At 38.8% G+C, this 22,693-nt stretch overlaps 1 long non-coding RNA gene across 2 annotated transcripts in view; it reads left to right on the forward strand.

Annotated features, from left to right (window-relative positions):
- LOC126948254 (uncharacterized) overlaps nt 1–18,893 on the forward strand; it is a 98,836-nt gene extending 79,943 nt beyond the window's left edge. For both annotated transcript variants that reach the window (XR_007723375.1, XR_007723376.1), the window contains one exon: nt 17,847–18,893. This is a non-coding gene — a long non-coding RNA (uncharacterized LOC126948254). The remainder of the gene's footprint in view (nt 1–17,846) is intronic.
- Nucleotides 18,894–22,693: the final 3,800 nt, after the last annotated feature.

The following is a 22,693-nucleotide window of genomic DNA, read 5'->3' on the forward strand; positions in this document are numbered from 1 at the left end:
ACCTCACACTTACTAGGATGGGTATAATGGTATAATACAAAAGACAATAACAAGTATTGGTTCAGACACCTAGTGTTCCTTTTGCAAATCAACAAAAGAGAATGTGGAGAAATTGGAACTCTCATACACAGTGGTGGGAATGCAAAATGGTACAGTCACTACAGAAAACAGTCTGGCAGTTCCTCAGAGGCTAAATATATAGTTACTACATAACCCAGCAGTTCTACTCCTAGGCATATACCCAAGAGAAATGAAAACATGTCCACACAAAAACTTGTACACAAATGTTCTAGCGTTGTTATTCATAATAGTAAAAAGATGAAAAGAGCTCAACTGTCCATCAACTGACAAATTGATAAATAAAATGTGGTATAGCCATATGAGGGGAAATCATCGACCATAAAAGAATGAAGGAGTGATACATGTTACAACAGGAATAAACCTTGAAAACAAAGGTTTTCAAACATAGTGAAAGAAGCCAGCCACAAAAGTACATGAAAAGTCCAGAATAAGCAAATCCATAGAGATATAAAGTAGTTAATGATTGCCAGAGGCTGGGGATAGAGGAATAGGGAATGACTGCTATCGGGTACAGGGTTTCTTTTTGGAGTGATCAAATTGTTCTGGAAGTGGGTATTGGTGATAGTTGCACATACAACTATACTAAAAACCACTGAATTATATTGTTGATACAAAAATCATATTTCAATAAAGTGGAAGGAAGGAAGAGAAAGAAAGAAAGAGAGAGAGAGAGAAAGAAAGAAAGAGAAAGAAAGAAAGAGAAAGAAAGAAAACAGAGAAAAGAAGAGGAGAGAAGAGGTAAGGAGGAAAGGAGGGGAGGGGCAAGGAGAGGAGAGGAAGGAAAGGGAAGGAAGGGAAGGAAAGAAGGAGGGAGAAAAAGAAAGAAGGAAAGTATGGAGGGAGAAAGAAAGACAAAGAGTAGGGAGCAAACTGATTGGGGTAAACACTGAGCTATTTAATCTTGCCCCTCAATGTCTCTTTCCCCCAACAAACCCTTCCCAAGAGTCATGAAGGGGAAAGGCCCTCCTTCTAGTGTTGGCCAAATTTGCCCCCAGGAATGAAGCCTTCATTTTCAGCCTCTTTGTAATTCATGAGGCTAACCCCGCCCATATCTGCTTGCATGAACTCCTGTCCCAATGCAGCTGCTTGGCCACCCCATTGAAGAAGGCATCCTTCAGAGACCTGTCCTGGGTCCTCTGCTGCCCTAAGAACTGGCTGTTGGGATGACACTGACAGAGACCTGTCAAAGTTTGCTGATCATCTCCAGACCATCAGAGCTCACCACTTCTGTACAAGTGAGAAGGGCCTGATCTTCCACCTGGGAAGGTAACCAGAGCCCTGTTGAAACTCGCCTGGTGCTGTCTCTGCTTCAGGTAGAAGACTGAACTGGCCCCTGGACTTGTGCTTCCTTTACTGACCTGACCTGTGTTTGGCTTTCCCATCATCCCTCCCTATTGGTGTTTTGCTGTGTTCATCATGTTTACCCAGCCCCATTCTTCTGGGAGTGTGCTGGGAGAAGCTATCTCAGCAACATATACCCAGCATCTCCTGTTCTCTCACCCCAAGTAAATTCAGGGTGGCTCCTGCTTAACCTTTAAAAGAGGTGCTCCTATAAGCCGGATGCTTAATATATGTAATTCCACTTAATCTTCACAACAGCTCTGTAAAAAGAAGATAAAATTATCCCCATCTTTCAAGATGAGGAAACAGATTCAAAGAAGGTAAGCAACTTAATCAAGGTCATGTGGATTCAAAGACAGAACTGTCAAGGTTCACTGCCTCAAATAATAAGTTATTCCCTTCACTGAGCATCTATCATATGTTAGGCAGTGTTCTAGACAACAATATTATTTCATTGACTCTCACAACAATTCCATGAGATAGATCTTAGCATCCCATATAATGGATGGGAAAACTGAGGTTCAGAATGATTAAAAATAGACATGCTAATCACTATAATTTGATCATTACACATTGTATACATGTATTGAAACATCACTCTCTAGCCCATAAATATGTGAAATTACATGTTAACTAAAAAGAAAACAAAAAAAGAATAAATAAGTAACTCTTTTGAGATAATATGTATTTATCACTCACTGAATGCCTGGGAGTTTGGGAAGATGTTTGCTTTTCCTGATAAATGTGAAAGATGCAACTGGTACATCTTTCATCTTCCTCTTTACTTGAGTTTGGATGTGATGATTGAAACTTGAACAACTATCTTGGAATCATGAGAGAAAAGCCAAAAGAAAATTCAGTGATCATATTTTCCCTAACATCATTAGCCTGATAAACAAAAACCCACCTTCGGATCTCTTGTTATATAAGAAAACTGAACCTCTGCTTATTTTTATTATTTTTCAAGGCCACACAAATAGTACATGGCTGTGGCCTATTTATAGTTTTCCCTCATTCTTCTCTTAGTAACTGAATTTTCCAAATTATAGCTTAATGCATGCCTACCCAGCAAATGGTCACATTTTTCAGATCTCCTTGCAGCTTTGTGGGACAGGTGACTGTATTTTGGTTAATGGAATGTGAACAGAAGGACAGGATGTGATTAACTTCCAGGTCATGCCCTCCAGTTCCTGTTTCCTTCTTCCCATTAGTGTTGAAGGTAAACCACTGGTCCAATCACACGGACCAGGATCACACTTTAGGGGTGGCAGACCATCAAGATAGAAGGAATTTGGATTTCTGAATGACCTCAGAGGTAGGGCTCCTTTCCATTCTAGAATAACTATCAACTTGGACTTCTATGTGGGGGAGTATTTCTTTTATCTCATTTAAGCAACTATGTTTTGGTCTCTCTTAAGGCACTATTATCTTAAGCAGTACTGTGGCCAACCAATTTTCAAACAGGTCTGTCTAACTCCAAATCTGAGTAATTTCTACTGCAACTCTCAATACCTAAACTGGGGATTGCAAACTCAAATGCCTACAGAAGCTAGGTAGATAAATTAGTGAAGAAGTCTGAGTAGGAGCTATGGTGAGCTGCAGAGTACATATGTGGTTGCTATGTGCTTAACAAACTCTATTTCCTCTTCTTCCTGCTAGAGTATAGTTCCCAGCTTTCCTTATAATTAGTTAGGGCCATGTGACTGAGTTCCGGCCAATGGAATGTATATAGTAGGAATGAGTGCTCCATCCAGGCCTGGTCCGTGAAAAATCTCCCACTCAGTTATTCACTCTTTCTTTTCCCCCTACTGAAGTGAAAAAGATACCCTAGGAGATCCTGGGAGCCATGTGATGAATAGAACAAAGCTACAGATTAGAAGTCTAGGTTCCTGGGTCATCACTCAAAGAAAAGCTACTGAAATTACATTAACACATGGATTTTGACATGAATAAAAAACAATGTATTCCTCTGATGATTTATTACAGGTTTGGGTGTGTTGTTAGGACAACACAGGATAGCCTGCCTGGACTAATACACAAAGGAAGCCCCTATAGAAATGCAAGCCCAATATTGCCAGATCTTTTGATTTATATTTTTAAGAGAAGACAGAAATTTTTAATATTATGAGGAAGCTATTCATTCGGTGTTAGCCAATACCATGAAGGTCAAACTATATTCCAGACTACATTCCAGCTTCAGTATTACCCTGACCCTGAGACTTTAATCAGCCTCCCTTACTGGTCCCAGTTTCAACTGGTACAGATTCAACTGCCCCTGAAAAATCCAATTAAGGTTCCCAAGTCTTTCTTCCATTAGGTCATGCAGGTTTATTAAACTTTAAGCTAATGGCCTTTGGAGTATAACTGTGAAAAGTAGAAACTATCTACTGTCTGCAGCTCTTCTCTCATTTGATAAAAGTAGCCTTGCCAAGCAATTGCCTAGAGCTCCAATGTTGCTTTTTCATTCATATATTCTTAAAATTAGAGCTACTAACCCTACGTATCCAACTACATTCACCAAAATGAAACTATTTCCAAATGTTTCTCTATGTTAGCCATCTATCAAATTCTTTCCACTTATCAAGGCCCAACTCAAAGGTTATCTCCTACATGGGGTATTTTCCATAGAGGTCTTTGCCTCTTCCTAGGTGAAACTGACTCATATCTCTGCTATGCACCCCTGTGGGGCTCCCTCACCCTAAGTAAAGAGCATGTTCCCCTTCTAAGGTGTGAGGTCTTGGACAGAGACCAGAATAATATTATCTTTATATTATCAGTTCCTGATCATAATAAGTGCCTGATACTAGGGCTCAATATATGTATTAGATGTTTTGTTGTTGTTGTTGTTATGTTATTTTGTTGTTGTTTTGTTTTGTTTCATTTCGGGTACACTTTAATCAATGGTTCATCATAACTGTGCCCTGCACTGGGTGGAAAGAGGTTGGCAGGGAGAGTTGGAACCAAGAGCAGTATCTACAATAATTGAATTTAGAGAGGTCAAATACCTTAGCCATTTAGGAAGACAGAATTTGGAAGCAGACTGAGTTTTCATCCCATTTACTAGCCATAAACTTCGGTCTTTTGTTTGTTTTGTTTTTTGAGAGAGTCTTGCTCTGTTGTCCAGGCTGGAGTTCAGTGGTGCGATCTCAGCTCACTGAAACCTCCGCCTCCGGGGTTCAAGCAATTCTTGTTCCTCAGACTCCTGAGTAACCGGGATTACACGTGCTGGCCGCCACACCTGGCTATTTTTTTCTATTTTTGTAGAGATCGGGTTTCACTATGTTGGCCAGGCTGGTCTCAAACTCCCAACCTCAGGTGACAGGTTATCCACCTGCCTCAGCCTCCCAAAGTGCTGGGATTACCAGTGTGAGCCACCATGCCAGGCCAAACTTCAGTCTTGTTACTTAACCTTTCTGCCCTCAGTTTCCTCAACTTTTAAATGGGGACAATAATAATAGTACAATTATGTTAGTTTATAAGAGCCGCTGTAACACAGTATCATAAACTAGATGACTTCACAGAAGTTTATCTCACAGTTCTGGAGGCTAGAAATCTGAATTAAGGTGTAGGTAGGGTCAGTTCCTTCTGGGGGCTATGAAGGAAGAATCTGTTCTAGACCTTTTTCCTTCGCTTGTAGATGGCATCTTCTCTCAGTATCTCTTCTGGTCATCTTCCGTCTACATGTGCCTGATCTACCCTAGTGACCTCATTTTAACTTGATTACCCTTGTAAAAGCTCTATGTCCAAATAGGTCATATTCTGAGGTATTGAGGGGTTAGGACTCCAGCATATCTTTTTTTTGTGTGTGGGGAGGGACATAATTCAATCCATAATGACCATATTGTCTAATCAGGTTGCTGTGAGGATTAAATAAATTAATACAAGTAAAGTGTTTAGAAGACTGTCTGGCATGCTGCAAGCACACAAACACATTAGCTGGTGTTATTCTGTTTCTGAAACTCTTGTTATACCAAGATGTTAAGATATCGCCCTTAAGAATAAGCCAATAAAAATTACGCTGTTTGAGTATATTTGTTTGTTTTGGGGGAGTGGCTGGAGAGTGGGAGGTTTGCAACCCTTGCTCTCAGAATACAGAAAAACAAAAGAAGCCACAGTACCTGACACTGACAATATATTTTTTTAAAAACGTATGACAAGACATAACAAGTCATTGCACTCATCATAAGCTTGAAAATGACTCAACTTGACAGGTATGTTGTATATTGAGAGATATATCACAGTTAGTGTTTGTCCTTTGATTTATTGTTAGGTATTGTTAATTCATTCTGAGCAATAATCATTAAGTCAGTTATACAATATAAGATTGTAGTTTGATTTTGCAATTCTTAAATTTGACCTCTCTTAAAGTTAGGGGTTGGTTTCAAAGTCTTCTTAGATACTCCAGGCTTAGAATTTTAAAGTAAGTCTCTTAGGCCAGTTGGTGGTTGTGTGACTCAAACATACTAAAATATAGCCCAACAAGCCATTCAAGGCACAAGATTTCTAAACACTGGCATTTCTCAATAATGCCCATGGATGCAAATTCCTGAATTATAGGGATTCCCAAAAAGAATGGACTCTTTCTAATGGATAACATTTATCCTCCTTTTAACAAAGAGAGAATACAAAAGTCAGTTTTGTATTCCGATGTTTTGCTCTCATTCTCTTGAGAATACATCAAAATTTTACTTTCAGTCCATCTTCCAGATCATTCATTAATGCAATTCTGTGGTGATGTGGTTTTCACATTCCGTTCAATCCTGACAGCATTTTAAACTCTGGGCTCTGAGTAAAAATCTCAGTACAGGTCCCATTGCATTTGTTGATTTTACAAATGAATAGATCCTCAGTAGGGAGAAGCCAGCCTTCTCTCAAAAGCCCTCTTCAAAGCAGAGGCTGCCTGGGTGGTATGGGTGATCTGAATATTGCCTGTTTAAATGGGCAGTCAGTGATGCACATACCATCCAACCACATGTATAACTTATTTCTGAATTATTATACTAGGGCAGAAACCTACCTCATGAGTTTCCACCACAGTAATACTGAAAATTCAGATGTCCAATTTCAATTATATGCCATCTGCAAATCCAGACTATATCCAAAGCCATGATTCCATCATTTGTGAGCGTTGAGGGCAGAAGAGTATATACCTGAGGCCTCTTCTCTCTGCTCCCACCTCCTTCTCTATATCTTCCCCACCAATATTTTTACCCACTCTCCTTCCCCTTTATCTATCACATTCTTGGCCCTTTCCATTGAAGGATTTTAATCTTTTCATCTCAGCTATGGTCATTAGCTCTAGAGTTAAAATATTTTTTTTTGCTTTTTTTTTTTTTTTTTTTTTTTTTTTTTTGCTGCTTTCAACATAGTAAATGGAGATTCAGAAGAAAACTTCATATATACACTTTAAAAATAAATTATTTTCTTATTACATAAGTTATGTTCATTGTAGTAAATTTAGAAATAAGGAATTTTTTTTGTTTTTGTTTTTGCAATGGGGTCTTGCACTGTCATCCAGGCTCGAGTGCAATGGCGCGATCTTGGCTCACTGCAACCTCTGCCTCCCAGGTTCAAGAGATTCTCTTGCCTCAGCCTCCTGAGTAGCTGAGATTACAGACTCCCACCACCATGCTCGGCTAATTTTTTGTATTTTTAGTAGAGACGGGGTTTCACTTTGTTGGCCAGGCTGGTCTCGAACTCCTGACCTCGTGATCCACCCACCTTGGCCTCCCAAAGTGCTGGGATTACAGGCATGAGCCACTGTGCCCAGCTGCATATATATATATTTTTAAAGGAAAGGTAACACCCCATATCCTGAAACCCACAAATAAGCATGGCTACTATTTTGGTGCATAGTTTATCAATTTGCATATACTTTTAAGACTCTGAACAACCATGCAATTAGATCACCCAACTAGTATATCTGGAGGAAGGCAGATGCTGAAAGGGTCAATTTCCAGATTAATGATCTTTCTCCCCAGCCCTCCCACTGCATCTACATTCCAGGATGACTCTGAGAGGACATCAGTTTCTAAACACTTGCAAGAGTTTCTGTCCCAGCTACTAAGTATTCTCATCTGGTTCTGGTCATACATTACCCAGTATTGGTCCCTTGGCTTCAGATCATCAACTGACATGTGAGATATAAACATACAATAAAAAAGAAAAGAACTCCCAAATTTTTGAAAGAAGAAAAACAAATTTCTCTAAAGCAAATTCAATGCAGCAGCTGGTCTAGGTCAGTGAGAAAGTACATACTCTGAACATGTGAACTCCATATTTTGAAAATTCAACTTACACTGAAGAAAGTTGCATTCTACTAAAGGGAAAAATAACATCTCCTAGTAGATTTTTAAAATACCAACCCTTGAGAAATGTATGTCCATGGACATATCCACACTCATTACCCATGCAAGATATGCACAAATTTGCACATTTTAAGAATACATACTAGAAAATGATATTTTAACTATCAGAATTATCTGTGACAGAATTTTTAAAATATTAAGATTGTAATTCAAGAACTGGATGTTATAAAAAAGGAATGACCCAAAATAAGAAAGACCTCTTAGAAATTAAAAGTATAGTGATTTAAGCAAAGTTTTAATAAATTGATTGAAAGATAAAATCAAGGAAATCTCCAAGAAAGTAGAAAATACAAATAGATTAAAAATGCAAAAGAAAGGCTAAATTGTAATGTACAAATCCAGGAGGCTAATGTTCAGTGAATAGATGGTCCAAAAAGAACAAACAAAATGAGAGAATACAAACAAATTTTTAAAAGGGAATTTATCAGAGCTGAAAGACATGAGTCTCTAGACTGAAGAAAAGAAGGAGAAAAAAATAGTAGAATACTACACAAAATGAAAGAAAAATGACCTAGAATGGTGAAATTTAAGAATATCAAGATTTTTTATCCAAAAAAATTCGAAGTGAAAAAAGCAAATTGCCTTATTTTCCAAAAAACCAGATTGTCATCTCATTTCTCAGCAATACTGAATTCTAGAAGACAATGAAACATTGCCTTCAAAGTTCTGAGGAAAAATGATTTTAAATGAAAAAATCAACATTCAATCAAATTATCAATATAATTGGAGAGTAGAATAAAGTTATTCTAAGTCGTGGAAGGACTCAGTAAATTTACCTCTCATATACCCTTCTTAAAGAAGTGATTCAAGAATGTGTTCCAATAAAACAAGAGAGTAAACCAAAAAAGAGAAAAATATGGAGTTGAAGAAACAAGCCAAACAGGAGAAAAATGGAAGGAAGACATGGTTTAATTGTCTCTTCAGTTTTAGTTTTTCAATAAATCTAGAGAAGAACAGTCCAGTTTGGAGCTGGTGGGACAAGGGCTTTGAAAGGCAGGTACCTGGGGAAAAAATGTATATGACCTGAAGTAATCCACATATTTGATACTATCTTTAAGAAATTGGAATATCAAGTTGTAAAAAAAAATCACAGCAATGCAAAAGATGGGGATGGAGAGAAGGAAATAATTAGAAATTCCAAGACAATCACAAAGCTATGAAAAAAAAAAAGACATAAAATCAGAGTGTCTTATGCAGCTAAGCAGTGAACAATCTTTCCATAGTCATAACATTATAATCACTGCTGATCAATTTTCAACTCTTAGAATCAACCCACAGGGTCAGCCTAAAAAGGAAGACTTACGGGTAGTTGCAGAATGAGGTTCACGTTTTTTGTTTTCTTTTTTCTTGACAACATAAGTTAAAATTAAGCATTTGGTTGAGATTAGGAGGAATCAAGAAATGAAGGAAAGGGTAAGAGCTTTCATACTTTCACCTCACAAATCAAAGAATTAAGAGGTACTGTCAAATGGTCGATGGAATTAGAAGTAAGGATGTGAGTGTATTTTTTGGTAGTTACAAAGGTAACTGTTAATAGCAGAAAACATCTAAAACTAGTGGCAATTTATGGGGAAGTGGAGAAAAGAAAGGCCAGATTTGGAAGATGAAAGACAAGTGAGTTAAATCCATAGCCAACATTATGGAAATCAGCAGATAATGTCTAAACTTGTTGACTAAAGAAACAGGAAAGTAATAATAATGTATTGAAGAGTTTATAACAAGTAAAAGCAAAATATATGGCAACCATAGCACAAAGGCTGGGAGGGAAAAAACAGGTATACCGGGGGTTCATACACTACACATGAAGTGGTATTGGATCACTCAAAGGGAGATTACAATTAGCTAAAGAGATATGTGATAATTCCACTTCCAGTTGAGTGGAGTAAGAAGGATTAGATTTACCATACTGCCTGAAACAACTAAAATACCAGATAAAATATATGAAACAATGGCACTCAAGACTTTGGATACCCCATGATAAAGTACAACGATCATTGAGAAAGGAAAGAGAAAAGAAAATGTAAATCTATACAAACACTTGTGTAAAAATGTTCATAGCAACTTTATTTGTGATAGCCCCATACTGGAAACAACCCAAATGTCCACCAAAAGATGAATGAATAAACAAATCATGCTGTATTTATACAATGAGATATATTACTTGGTAACAAGAAAGAATGAATTAGGTACATGCAACTACATGGTTGAATCTCAAATTAATTATGCTGAGTGAAAGAAGTCAGGAAAAAATAGCACATACTATAAGGTTCCATTTATTTAAAATTCTAGAAAAATGAAAACTAACCTATAGTGACAGAAAACAGATCAGAGAGTATGGAGAGGTGGTAGGGGGTATTAAAAGGAGCATGAGGAAACTTTCAGGGGTGATGAATGTGCTCACCCCTGAAAGTTTTCCCTTGCCCTTTTTAATAGCTTGATTGTGGCATATATAAATGTCAAAATTCATCAGACTGCTCACATTAAATATAAACAGTTTATTGTGTGTCCATTATACTTCAATGGTTAAAAAAGAAAAGAAAGATATGGCATAAACATATTATGGAAACAAACATATTACATATATTTATATGTATATAACAAATATCTAAAATATATATCAAATAAATAATAAACATGGCATAAACTTATTATTTTAGGAGTATGGAAGTAACTGCCAAAGAGCTATAAGAGAAACTGTTGAAAGTGTTTCCTCATGTGAGGAAATGCGGGGAAGGACAGAATGAGGGGAGGAACTGTTGCTTCTTCGTGTAAGCCCTTCCAGATTTGCTCATTTTTAACAGGGAGTACGTATGTCAGTTCAGATGCTCAGAGAAGTACATGCTTAGATGGGACTTGATGTTTACTTACTTGATGTTTAATGCTTAGCCTGTGAAGGATAAAGGAAGCAGGAAGCAGGAGTAGACAGAGAGAGAGCTGGGATTGAGATCAGGTCTGCCACCTGTGGAGAGAGAGAGGCAAGGAAAGGCTGGATAGGAATAGCCTGGGAACCCAGAGCAGTTCTGAGAAAGACTTGCCAGGCTGATAGGGACTGTCTAAGCAAAAGTTGCCCATTAGCAGAGTTCTGTGTCAGGCGGGATGGGCCTGTGCTTGCACCCTAGCACCACTGCAGTGTTCAGTCACTGGCTGGGAGCAGCCCAGAGGGCTATGGCTCAGCATGAATGTCGCAGTAGATCCAAAGATGTGGCAGCTAGGGGCATCATTCTGCTATGTGCCCCACAGCAGGTTTTTGTTTTTGTTTTTGTTTTTGTTTTGAGACAGAGTCTCGCTCTGTCGCCCAGGCTGGAGTGCAGTGGCACGATCTCAGTTCCTGCAAGTTCCGCCTCCCAGGTTCACACCATTCTCCTGCCTCAGCCTCTCGAGTAGCTGGGACTACAGGCACCACCACCATGCCCGGCTTTTTTCTTTTCTTTTTTTTTTTTTTTTTTGTATTTTTAATAGAAACAGGGTTTCACAGTGTTAGCCAGGATGGTCTCGCTCTCTTGACCTCGTGATCCGCCTGCCTCAGCCTCCCAAAGTGCTGGGATTACAGGCGTGAGCCACCGCATCCGGCCGCAGGTCCTCTTAAAGGGACATCTGAAGAGCATATTTTCCTGGTTGCTACAGCAGGCATTGATTTGATTTTAAAATTTCAAAAGTTTTTTTAAAAGAAGGATAAATTCCTCTATCAACAAGTAAAGTGAATAAACATTCAGGGAGCAGCACAGTTTTTTTATAGAGTTGAACCCTCACCTGGTTGGTGCTATATATTCTGCATTCTTTTTTGTTCAAAAGTGTCGAGTTGAGTAAGTTAAATCTATTTGGTTCTCTCCTAGTTGAAGGGTCACAGTGGACAACTGAAGAGGCAGCCATTTTCTGCAAAAAGTATCTACAGAGTCAGTAAGTGGGGTTTTGTGAACACAGGGAGGAGCACCTCTTGAGAACCTATGAATTCTGATTAAACAACCCTGGGAATCACATAAAACCACTTAGAACATTGAACTCATTAGAAATCCCTCATTCTGTAACCCTCACGGCTCTGAAATTTCCTCTGACTTAACAAATAAGGCTAACAAATAATAAATAAATTATGTTCACTGTACAAAGAATTAAAAAACTGTTAAAATATATATATAAATACACACAGATATCTATTTATATTAAAAATATATTACCTATATATTTGCAATTCAGAGACGAAGAGGTATATCCAGGTTTTTAGGTCCTGGAACTGACACAATTTTTCAGGCTCTGTTTAAAAAAAAAAAATTATAACAATAAAATGCCCTCACATGACCACTCAGCACCACCCTGCATAAAGGAAAGTGTATGTGTGTTGGGTTGGCGGGTGGGGCAGAGTGGAAAGATGTAGCAGTCTTAACCTATTGTGATTCAAGTTTTTTTATTTTTGCAAATTTTACAAAAACGTATGACCCTCTGAACATTTTATAGAACCCTTCTCAGGGCCTTGGAGAGGGTCCTGATGCCTACGCTTTGCCAGCATTGCAGCCTTATACGAAGAGCAGAGAATAAGGAAGTGTTGATTTCCTTAAGAAATTTGTGGATATAAATATAAGTTAGTGGGGGACAGGGGTTGGCCCTTCACACACATGTCAGTACTGAAAATAAAAAGAATATGCACAGAGGAAACTGCCTGTTGATGTAAATCATCTTCCATGTGTCTGGCATCCCCGGCACTGGTCACTCCCTGCCAGGGCCTGGCTCCAAACACACGACACCCTCATGAGCCATCTGCACGCTCAGGACATAGTTGCATCTGATTTCTCTGAGAACCTGTCACTCGGAGCAGGGAGCTGAATGACAAAGATGAGCAAAGCACATTATTGGGCTCTGTTATTTAAGGAAGTGGATTTGACTTGGTGAAAATATGGTTATACAGCACATGATCACAACTACTTTTTTAAACACCCTGAAAGAAAACATGGGGAAGTACACTCAAATGTGCTAACTATAGATGTCTTTCGGTGTTAGAACTATCAGTAACTTTTTTTAACGTTTCCTCACATCTTCTTTAATAAGCATATATTGTCTTTAAAATGGAAAATGAATTTCAAAAAATGTTAAGAAAAAATGCATTAACTTTATATATATGGATACACACATGTATATGTATTAATTAATGCAAGCAATGTGCAGGAATCCAGAGAGGTTTAAAACTTCCCATGGCTTCCAGTAAGAATATTTCACAAGGCAGCTATTACCAGTGTGGCATGAGAATGAGAGAATCAATTAATCTCACTTTGAAAGGGTCTTTGTTATCTATTGCTCCATCACAAATTACCCCAAACCTTGGCTGCTTAAAACAATAAACATTTATTATTTCACAAAGTTTCTGTAGGTTAGGAACCTACGAGTGACTTAGCTGAGTGTCTCTGGTTTAGGGTCTCTGATGGGGTTACAGTCAAGCTCTGAGCAGGGGCTGCAGTCATCTGAAGGTTTATACAGGGCTGGAGCACATACTTCCAAGATGGTCATTCATATGGCTATTGGCAGAAGTCCTCAATGCCTTGCCACATGGGCCTCTCCATGGGGTTGCCTGACTGTCCTCACAACACAGCATCTGGCTTCCCCTGGATGGAATGATGTGCGTATGTATGAGAAAGAGAGAGAGGAGCCACAAGGTCTTTTGTGATCTAGCCTAGGAAAAGTCATACCATCATTTCTGCCGTTTTCACAGACCAATCCTGATGCAGTGCGGGAGGGGACTACACATATCCAAGGCAGGGTTCATTAGAGGCCTTTAAACACCATCATGTCCAATCCCCACGGGATCCTTGAGAAACTAAAATTTTTCCATAAAACAAGAAATATTGAGATTGTTAGTCACAGTCATTTAAACTTATCAAAGAAATAGGTATTTGAATCCTATTTTATATTCTGACTCAGCAGAAATAGCTCTTCTGGAAACAATGTATTAGAGGTTATGAGTGTAATGTGACTTTAAAATGTTAATTGGTTTTCACTTCTTGGAAAGTTACAAAATTTTATTTCCTTCCTTTTAGAAAGGTTTAGATAGGCAAAACAGATTTTTTTTTTTAAACAAGCCTTTATACTTTGGTTGTGTGGCTGCCAGGCAAAAACAAATAAACAAACAAAAACCTTTTCATGGTTGTTTTCAGCCTAGTTAGATGTCTAATTGATTTAAAAACAATAATAATCCATCTCCCCCAATAGGTCAAATGTCTTTCTAATACAATCCATGGATTTCAACAGATGGAAAAGGAGGCTCATGAAATCAATACAGAAACTAAATTGTTAAAAAACAACGATGAATCTGGGCGCAGTGGCTCATGCCTGTAATCCCAGCACTTTAGGAGGTTGAGGTGGGAGGATTGCGTGAGCTGAGGAGTTCAAGACCAACCAGGGCAACATAGTGAGACCTGGTCTCTACCAAAACAACAACAACAAAATCAGAATGAAAACTCTGGCTGACTTGGGGCAATTTTCTTTTTTAACAAATGAGTTTATTTAGGTTTAAAAAAAAAAAAGCATTTCAAATAACATCTTATGTATTTAATGAATTGCCTTTACTAAAAAGAGTAAAATTATATGAAATTTGAAATGTCTTTAAATTAGAGACATAAGATTATAGAAATATGGGGCAATGCATCTTCCAGGCTGCTCCTCCTAATAAGAATAGGAAGAGGAAATTTGTCAGTGTTTGAAATTACCTCCAGACTCTTTAAGAGATGAATTCTCCTGTATTCATTTTTGAATCCCAAATGCCAGCAGAGTGCCAGGCACAGAGAGGTCATGAAATATTTGCTGAATGAATGAAGAAGGGAAAAGCACTAGATTGTTTTGGAGAAATGATACCACTACAAAGCCCGTTCTCACCCTAATTTCCATTCCTTCCTTCACCCCCTGTGTTCTCAACATCTCCTGACTTCAAAGAGAGTCCCCAGGAAGAGAGCTGGCCTTGGCATCGGTAAATGACCAGTTTCCCTAATGGCTCATGACTTGTCATCCCAGCAAGTCCAGTTAATTCCCTGTTCAAACTGACACTTTAAATTCCGGTCCATAATACAAAAGAAAAATGAATCTGCCCGATTTCTTGTTTGGGCATCTATTATATTTTCAACACCATCCCGTAAATTCTATGCATTCACTCCCTCCCCCAGTGCAAGAATTAAACACGGATCTGCAGCTGGATGGATTCTGTCTCCTGCCTTTTGTCCAGCTGGAAAGCTACTTACTAGTTCTTTATCGTCTTTTGGTAACAGATCTTCTCCCAGGAATCTGTACTCTCGCTGTTAAACTTCCCAGCAAGTTCAAAGGGGCTCTCATCTCTCCAAGATCTGCTAGTTAACTTACTGCTGCTACATAGCATTGCCTTTGATAATTTAGCCCCTCCCAGAGGCACATTTTTCTCCATCTCAGGATAAAATACGGTGTGATTTTTTGGTTTTGTGTTTTTTTGTTGTTTGTTTTTTTGTTTTTTTGTTTTTGAGACAAGAGTTTCTCTCTTGCTGCCCAGGCTGGAGTACAATGGTGCAATCTCAGCTCACTGCAACCTCCGACTCCGGGGTCCAAGAGATTCTCCTGCCTCAGCCACCTGAGTAGCTGGGATCATAGGCATGTGCCACCATGCCTGGCTAATTTTGTATTTTTAGTAGAGACAGGGTTTCACCATGGTGGTCAGGCTGGTCTTGAACTCCTGACCTCAGGTGATCTGCCCGCCTTGGCCTCCTAAAGTGTTGGGGGATTACAGCCGTGAGCCACCGCACCCAGCCTAAAATAAGGTTTTATCAAGCTGTCAAAGCCCTGGACTTTGGCACTGTTTCCAAAGGGTGTTAAAACATTCCCAAAGGATGAACCCCATTGAACTAAGGAATCACTGAGGGGAAAGGAATGCAAACAGGTCTGACTGGATCTGCAGCTTTCCCCTGATTTACTGCACCTTGCTTTAGAGGAACTAAATGCTCATTCTGATGAGTTTAGTGAATATGAGACACTCTCTGTGGATCCAGGATTTCATCATATGCTATTGGGTCATACGTCTCAAAACTCAGGTGTGCTCATCGTTGAACTAATAACCTCAGTTATTCATTTAGTTTCAAAATGCTTATCCCAGCACGTACAGTTGTGTTTTCTTTTAGGGCCAAGATTTTATCTAACACAATTACAGTTTCTGATAAGCTATTCTGTGTTTAAAGCACATATTTTTTAAAAATCAGAGGTCTGCATCTCTAAGCACAGGGCAGTCCAGGATAAATCAGACCCACTAAAAATATAAGGACTATAGCTGATCTGGCGATTATTGTTGTTAGAAAGGTAATTATTCCAAATTGCAGAAAGAATGAAAATAGAAAAAAGAAAAATATAACAAGTAATTCTAGGCTATTCTTTTGATGTGTTTCCTTTTAGTCTTTAAAAAGAAAGATAAAATTTTGGATTTTTTTCATTTAACTTATTATCACAGATATTTTGCCTTTATTTTGCTATAGAGTCTGCTTTACAACTATGGCTTTTAGAGATCACTTCTCACAGGGACATGTTTTAGTGAACTTTATCAAGCTGCTAATTTTAAAAAGCAAGAAATCCAGATCATCACACATTTTTTCATTAAATGATTTTTTAATTATCAAATTATTTTTCATGTGTATTTCAGAGGATTGCTCTTCCAAGGAATACTCTGTAATACACTGTATGTATTAGAGAGGAAACTCTGAACTTGTTCTTAAAGTTTGTATATTCGACCAGGTATCCAGGACACTTTTTCATCTTTTTTTTTTTTTTAATTACTAAAGAATCCAGTCACATCAAGGATCATGAACTTCCAGAATTCTGAGTTCTAAAGGAAACCAATTAGCTTGATCATCTTCCCCAAGATATAAAAATATTTTGCCAATCCCAATATAGGGTGAGAAGAGCTTATGAGAATTGAATGAGTGAAACAATGCAGATAGTCTCTCACCAACGTCCCCCATGGCCTCACAATTCAAATGCAGCATTCCACTCACTCGGCTTTAAAATTTAATAAAGAAAAGTAAAGCAATGGGTTGGAAGATTTTGGAAATTGAGCAAAGATGAAAGAGGCAGTATTGTACATTTGTGTTTCTTTTATATTTGATGTCCTTCCATGTTAGGGAGAAAAGGAAAATATGCAAGAGTACGAAGGACAATGTTTTTAATAAAACCTTGGCTGCTTTTCTGTAAGAATCGATGCAAGTAATTTTATCTCTTTAGGGGTGGTTTTCAAAGCAAGGGGAAGAAACAAATTGACAGGATCTCATAACGTACTTGGGAAATGCACTCTTTTTGTGCTTTATTTAACTTAGCTAGGGGAAAAAACTAGGTGAAAAGGCAAGATTTCACTCAGATGTAGTTCTGCTTCATATGACTTTTAAAAAGAAAGGAAAAAAAGGAAGGAAGGAAGGAAGGAAGAAAAAATCCCTCTCAAACCTTATGCCCTATATCCTAGTGTTGTACAGATGACTTTTAAAAGGATAATAACATATTTCAGTATTTTTCCAACTGAAATTTGGCTGACTGTACAAATTTGGGTTATGGGTTCTTTAATGAAGGAAGATAATTATATTTATATTTTTCTGACATGATATAAAAACTTAAGTCAGCCTAGAGCCCCTGCTGTCAAGCTAGGCTGCTATTTGAGCTCCTAAGGAAGAAAATCCTTGGGAAAGATTGTATTTTATAGTCCTGCCCTCAGCAATTCAGCTGTACTTCATTCCAAGATACATTTTTGCCTTATGTGCCATAATGAAAGCAAACCTTCTTGCCCCTTAGAGGGGCACGTTTGGAAGATCAAGAGGAGAATGTACTTGGGCCATATTCTCTCCTAGGACGACTGCAAGGCAAGCTGTAAAAGAAACCAAAACAGGGCACATCTAACCGGTTCTGGGTTTTCTCCTGATGGCAGGATGTAGACCAGGCTTTTTGCAAGGGTCACTGAAGTTTGCAAAACTTTTTCTGCTCCTGGCTGATTGAGCGAGCCAGAGCCAGCTCATAGCTTGGACTGGAAATCATGTGAAACTTATTTATGCCATTTTTTATTTTCTCTCTTTAACTCCCTATCAGACATTGAGCCGAGTTTGCATCCGAGTCTGAAGTTGGTTTACAAGCATACTGGAAGTAAAACTCAATTGGGAGTGAGAATCCAGGTGAACCGAAGTAAACGTGAACTCTTTGTGAACCACATACTACTGTACACCCCTCTTCCAAGCCTACAGGCGCCTGAAAATCTCCCATAAATCCAAGCTGCATTGAAAGGATTTGCTCCAAGTCTTCTACCAGTAGCTTGCATCCACATGCATCAGACTCAGCTGTCTACTAAATCTGTAAAGTGTTATCTGCCTCACCATGCACAAACTACTGTCCCAAACTGTATTCAATCCAGATGGGAGGCTTTGTCACTTCCTGACTTCCCTTCCATTGTAAGAATGAATATTTTGAAACCAGGCAACTAGGAAAACCATACCCCACTAAATGGGAAGCATATACTATTTAGGGAAAACTTTCTAGTGGTCCCCCAGAAAATGAAGAAATTATGCTCTTCTTGTACCCTGATTGTACAAAATGTTCAACTGCCTGGGATATGCACCAGATCACATTTACAGGAGAATCTACCATAGATGTGTCCAGTGTCATGCACAATTCTCAGTGAAACAGCTTAATCTCCACACCTTTCTGTCTCAGTTGTAAGCAAATTAGGATGCAAGTGAGGTCGATTATCACAGGAATACATATTATCCGATGTTAAAAAATAATTTTCAAATACTGGCACTTCACTATTAATAACAACAATTTACTTGTGACAGCTGATAAGACACATTGATATTTCAATCCTGATTCAGTCAAACCACCACCCCGCCTATAAGTACCTCCAATCAGGGAACTTGTCAATCATAAGGTGGAAGTTGGTTTATGTTCTATTTCCTCCTCAGGGACAGGGCCCAAGTCTTGATCATCACTTTATATAAACCAGTGCCCAGGCTATTGAAGGGATGCGATAACACTTATGTAAACCAAGCGAAAGGCACATATATGCCTAGAATATCTCTAGAAGGATCCTCCAAGAAACTGCTAGCAGTGATTGTCCCTCAGCAGAGAAACTAGCACATTGAGGTGAGACACTTGCTTTTCACTGTTTTTTTTTTTACTAATTAAACTTTTTACCTAGTATTTTGTATTTTATTGGGTACATTAGAATATTTATTGAATGAATCAACATGTAGATGAATGAGCAAGCTATATCCAGGAACACAAGAGTTGACACCCAAATATTTTTGTCTGTACCAACTTAACAGCAGTGGCTTTTTCCAACCCTAAGTTTCAAATCCTTCTAGTGACTCATGTCAAGTTGTGTGCCAAGTCAAGAGAGTGCTGACACTCTGACTCAGTGTGTGCAGAAATTCTTGGCCAAGGAGGAGACAAAGAACTGTCACAAAGGCTAGACTTTATTGGTTTAGTTTCGATTCATTAATCAGAAGTGGAAATGCTCACAGTTTTTCTCAATATTAGATGTTGCTGTATGTTTTCTGTGAAGAGCAACTGTGGTTACTTCTCAAGATAGAACTCTATCCAAGATCATGAAAACTGGCAATTCTTTAGGGGAAAAAAATCCATTTATCTCATGTCCCTAGGTTTGTGTCTCCTTTCAGCTGCAGAGAGGTGGCTTACTGCAGTGAATTGAAGTGTGCTAGCTTTGGGATCAGGCAGAACTTTCTAACTATCCTTTGTCTCAGAGTTAGCAGTCATATATAAATTGGAGACAAAGCTACCTACCTGACAAGGCTGCCATCAGGCTTAAATTAGCTAATATATTTAAAATCCCTGTAACATAGTGCTCAAAAAGTAGTAGCTATTATTCTTACCATAAAATAGTCTCACAGCCCTTTTCACCCTTCAAATTGACTGAGAATCAACACCAGTCTTTGCTTTAAAGCAAAGCTTTGAGGCTTTAAGGCTTACCTATGAGGTGCAACTACATTATAAGCTTAAGAACATTTTGCCTCCTCCCATAATAAAAATGTTCTGTGATATTTTTGACATGTTACTTCTTTTGCCTACAGTGTAAAGATTAGAAATAAGCTTGCTATTAATACTTCCAATATTCACCGTGTCATCTGTCTGACTGTCATAATCTTCAATCAATCACCTTTTTGCTAGCACCACTTTTTATCCAACCAGGTCAAGATCATGCAATTTGATGGCTGCTTGGGAATTTGTCAGCACTGTCATTTGAAGGGTGTTAGAAAGACATTGGCACTACAATCAGACTCTGTAGCAATCTGCCATGCCAAAAGAATTTTTAATGAGGTGGATTTTTTTTTTTTTTTTTGAGTTGGGGGATCCCTTGTCCCCAACTCAAATTCATGCTTCAGTCTGGTTCCAAAAGAGACCAGACTTTTTGGAACCACAGTCCCCAGATTCCTCAATGTTTGGCAACTTTGCCAAGAGGTGCAAGCTGCCCTCTAGCTCATCTGGCTGCTGCTATTGCCCAGGCTGTCTGATGACTTGCTGGGCCACCAGGGGCCCTGCCTTTCCCAGCATGGAAGTGTGTGACTCTCCCCACACTCCCTGCCCCAACAATGCCAAGAATTAGAAACAAGGGCCGGGAGTGTTAGCAGGCCCTGCATGAGTGGCAGCTTAGAGGGCTTGCATTGTGCTTGGTGCACCAAGAGCAGATTGTTATTCTGCAGGCATGAATTAGAGCCTGGGCAGAAAGCGCCATGGTCTTGCCCCGGCGGTGTCTTGCTGCTGCTGGAGAAGTGAGAGGGCTGTGGTTGTGCAGAATTTCTGCGGGCCATGTTCCAGGAATTGTCCTTAGAGGACTCATCAGAAGGGGAAGCATTTGCTTTTTGAATTCCTAACATCCTGAAATTCCATTAGTCTATTATTTTCCCCCTACCTTCCCCACTTCTCCTGCTGTGAAATGGCATCGATTCATTAATTCTGCTCAAAGACGATTGTATTCTCATGACTTCAATGTATCATCATTTTAAATTTTTTATATTTTGCATAGGCTTTACTAATACATATTCAAGTTGGAATGATTCCCCACTGTCTCTTCAGCCGTCATTCAGACAATACTTCCTTGCAGGTTAGCTACTACAGATTTAGCATAGTTACTGAAAGAATGAAGATAGTCTGATTTTATAGACCTTTTTCTAGACTATAGGGCTCTGAGGCATCAATCCGTGCAATGACTGCCTCTTTCCTCCAGGTATTGAAAAACATAACTCTTCATGCTTTCTCACTGGCATGAATCCATAACAACTAGATTTAATTGTGTAAAAGATCTCAACTTCAAAGTCAGCTAAAAAGGCCTACAAAACCATCCATTATACTGCAAAGTTAAACCATCCCTGTTTTTCAAAGTCTTCCTGATTTCTCTGCCAACAGAGATGTGCTAGAATCAATATTACACTGTTCTGGTGGTGGGGCGCTGAATGGCTTTGCAACAACAGAAAATAAACACATCTGGGCAAACTGAATGGCAGGAAATGGTGACCAATGAGATTTGCAGAGACCATTTGGGTGAAGTTTTTAAAGGACTCAACATGCATATATCATCTCCCCTACCTCACCCTTCCTACTCCCTGTACCCTCACACCCTCACACCACAAAAGTGGAATTCAGTAGCATTGAAGGAATAAAAATATCAAGTGCAAAGGATTTCCGTTTTTTTCTTTTTCTTTTTTTTTTTTTTTTTTTTTTTTTTGAGATGGAGTCTTGCTCTGTCGCCTAGGCTAGAGTGCAATTGCATGAACTCGGCTCACTGCAACCTTCGTCTCCTGGGTTCAAGTGATTCTCCTGTCTCAGCCTCCTGAGTAGCTGGGATTACAGGCGTGTGCCACCACACGCAGTTAATTTTTGTATTTTTAGTAGAGACAGAGTTTCATTATGTTGACCAGGTTGGTCTCGAACTCCTGACCTCAGGTGATCCTCCCAAAGTTCTGGGATTACAGGTGTGAACCACCACACCCAGCATTGCAGAGGATTTTCTAAGATGGAGTCTGCAGCATTTTCCTTGGGGGGTCATTTACTCACTCCTGCCTCCCCAACCCCTATTCCATCCTGAGCCTGGAGTATCAAAGATACCAAAGATATTGAAACTCTCCTCACACTGTCTTATACGTCATGCGTCAGCCTCACCATTGCTGGGTGGGGACGGCAGGGAAGTATGCATGAATTTCTCTGAACCATTTTTCCGGTTCAAGCAAAAAGCAAAGGAAATGAAGGAATCTGTCTCATGCACAAAGCACAGACTATGATTCTCCTCTAAGACATGTGCCCACAAGTAGACTATCATTATTTGAGGTAACGTTGAGTATAATTAAAAACCTTTCAGCACTCTAGTCATATTTCCTGTCACAAGGACAAGATGATATACTGAGAACTGATCAGGCTTAACTGTACCAGCAATGAAAGTAAACAGGGCATTATATGAACATATTCCCCTGTATATACAATTGTGTATTGGCAAAAATTAACGTCCTTCAACCATTCGTGGAAAATATACTTTATTCAAATGATTTTTAGAAGGAGCAGAATTAGGGAGATATAGAAATCTTTCACTCATGCATTTGTGATAAATTTTTTTGAATACATAATACAGGATACATACACTTTGTTGAATAAATGAATGAATGGTTTCTGTAACTCCCCAGTTCTACTCCTAAACTCATACACTTTAGTGGCCCAGTATTTTAGAGTAACATTGACAGTCAGTCTCAATCAAATGAAATGTAATCATAGGCTGTAGTAGATTTTATTCTCTCTTTCTTTCTTACACAGTGCAAAAAAAAAAAAAAAAAAAAAAAAAATGTGAAGACTGGGGAAAAAAACTGCTTCATGTAGCTTTTGTCCAGAAAGCCTGATGTGTGTTTCTTATGGCCTTCCCTTCCCTACTTAAGTTGGAT

The sequence above is a fragment of the Macaca thibetana genome, chromosome 2 (assembly GCF_024542745.1).
Source record: "Macaca thibetana thibetana isolate TM-01 chromosome 2, ASM2454274v1, whole genome shotgun sequence".
NCBI lineage: Eukaryota > Metazoa > Chordata > Mammalia > Primates > Cercopithecidae > Macaca > Macaca thibetana.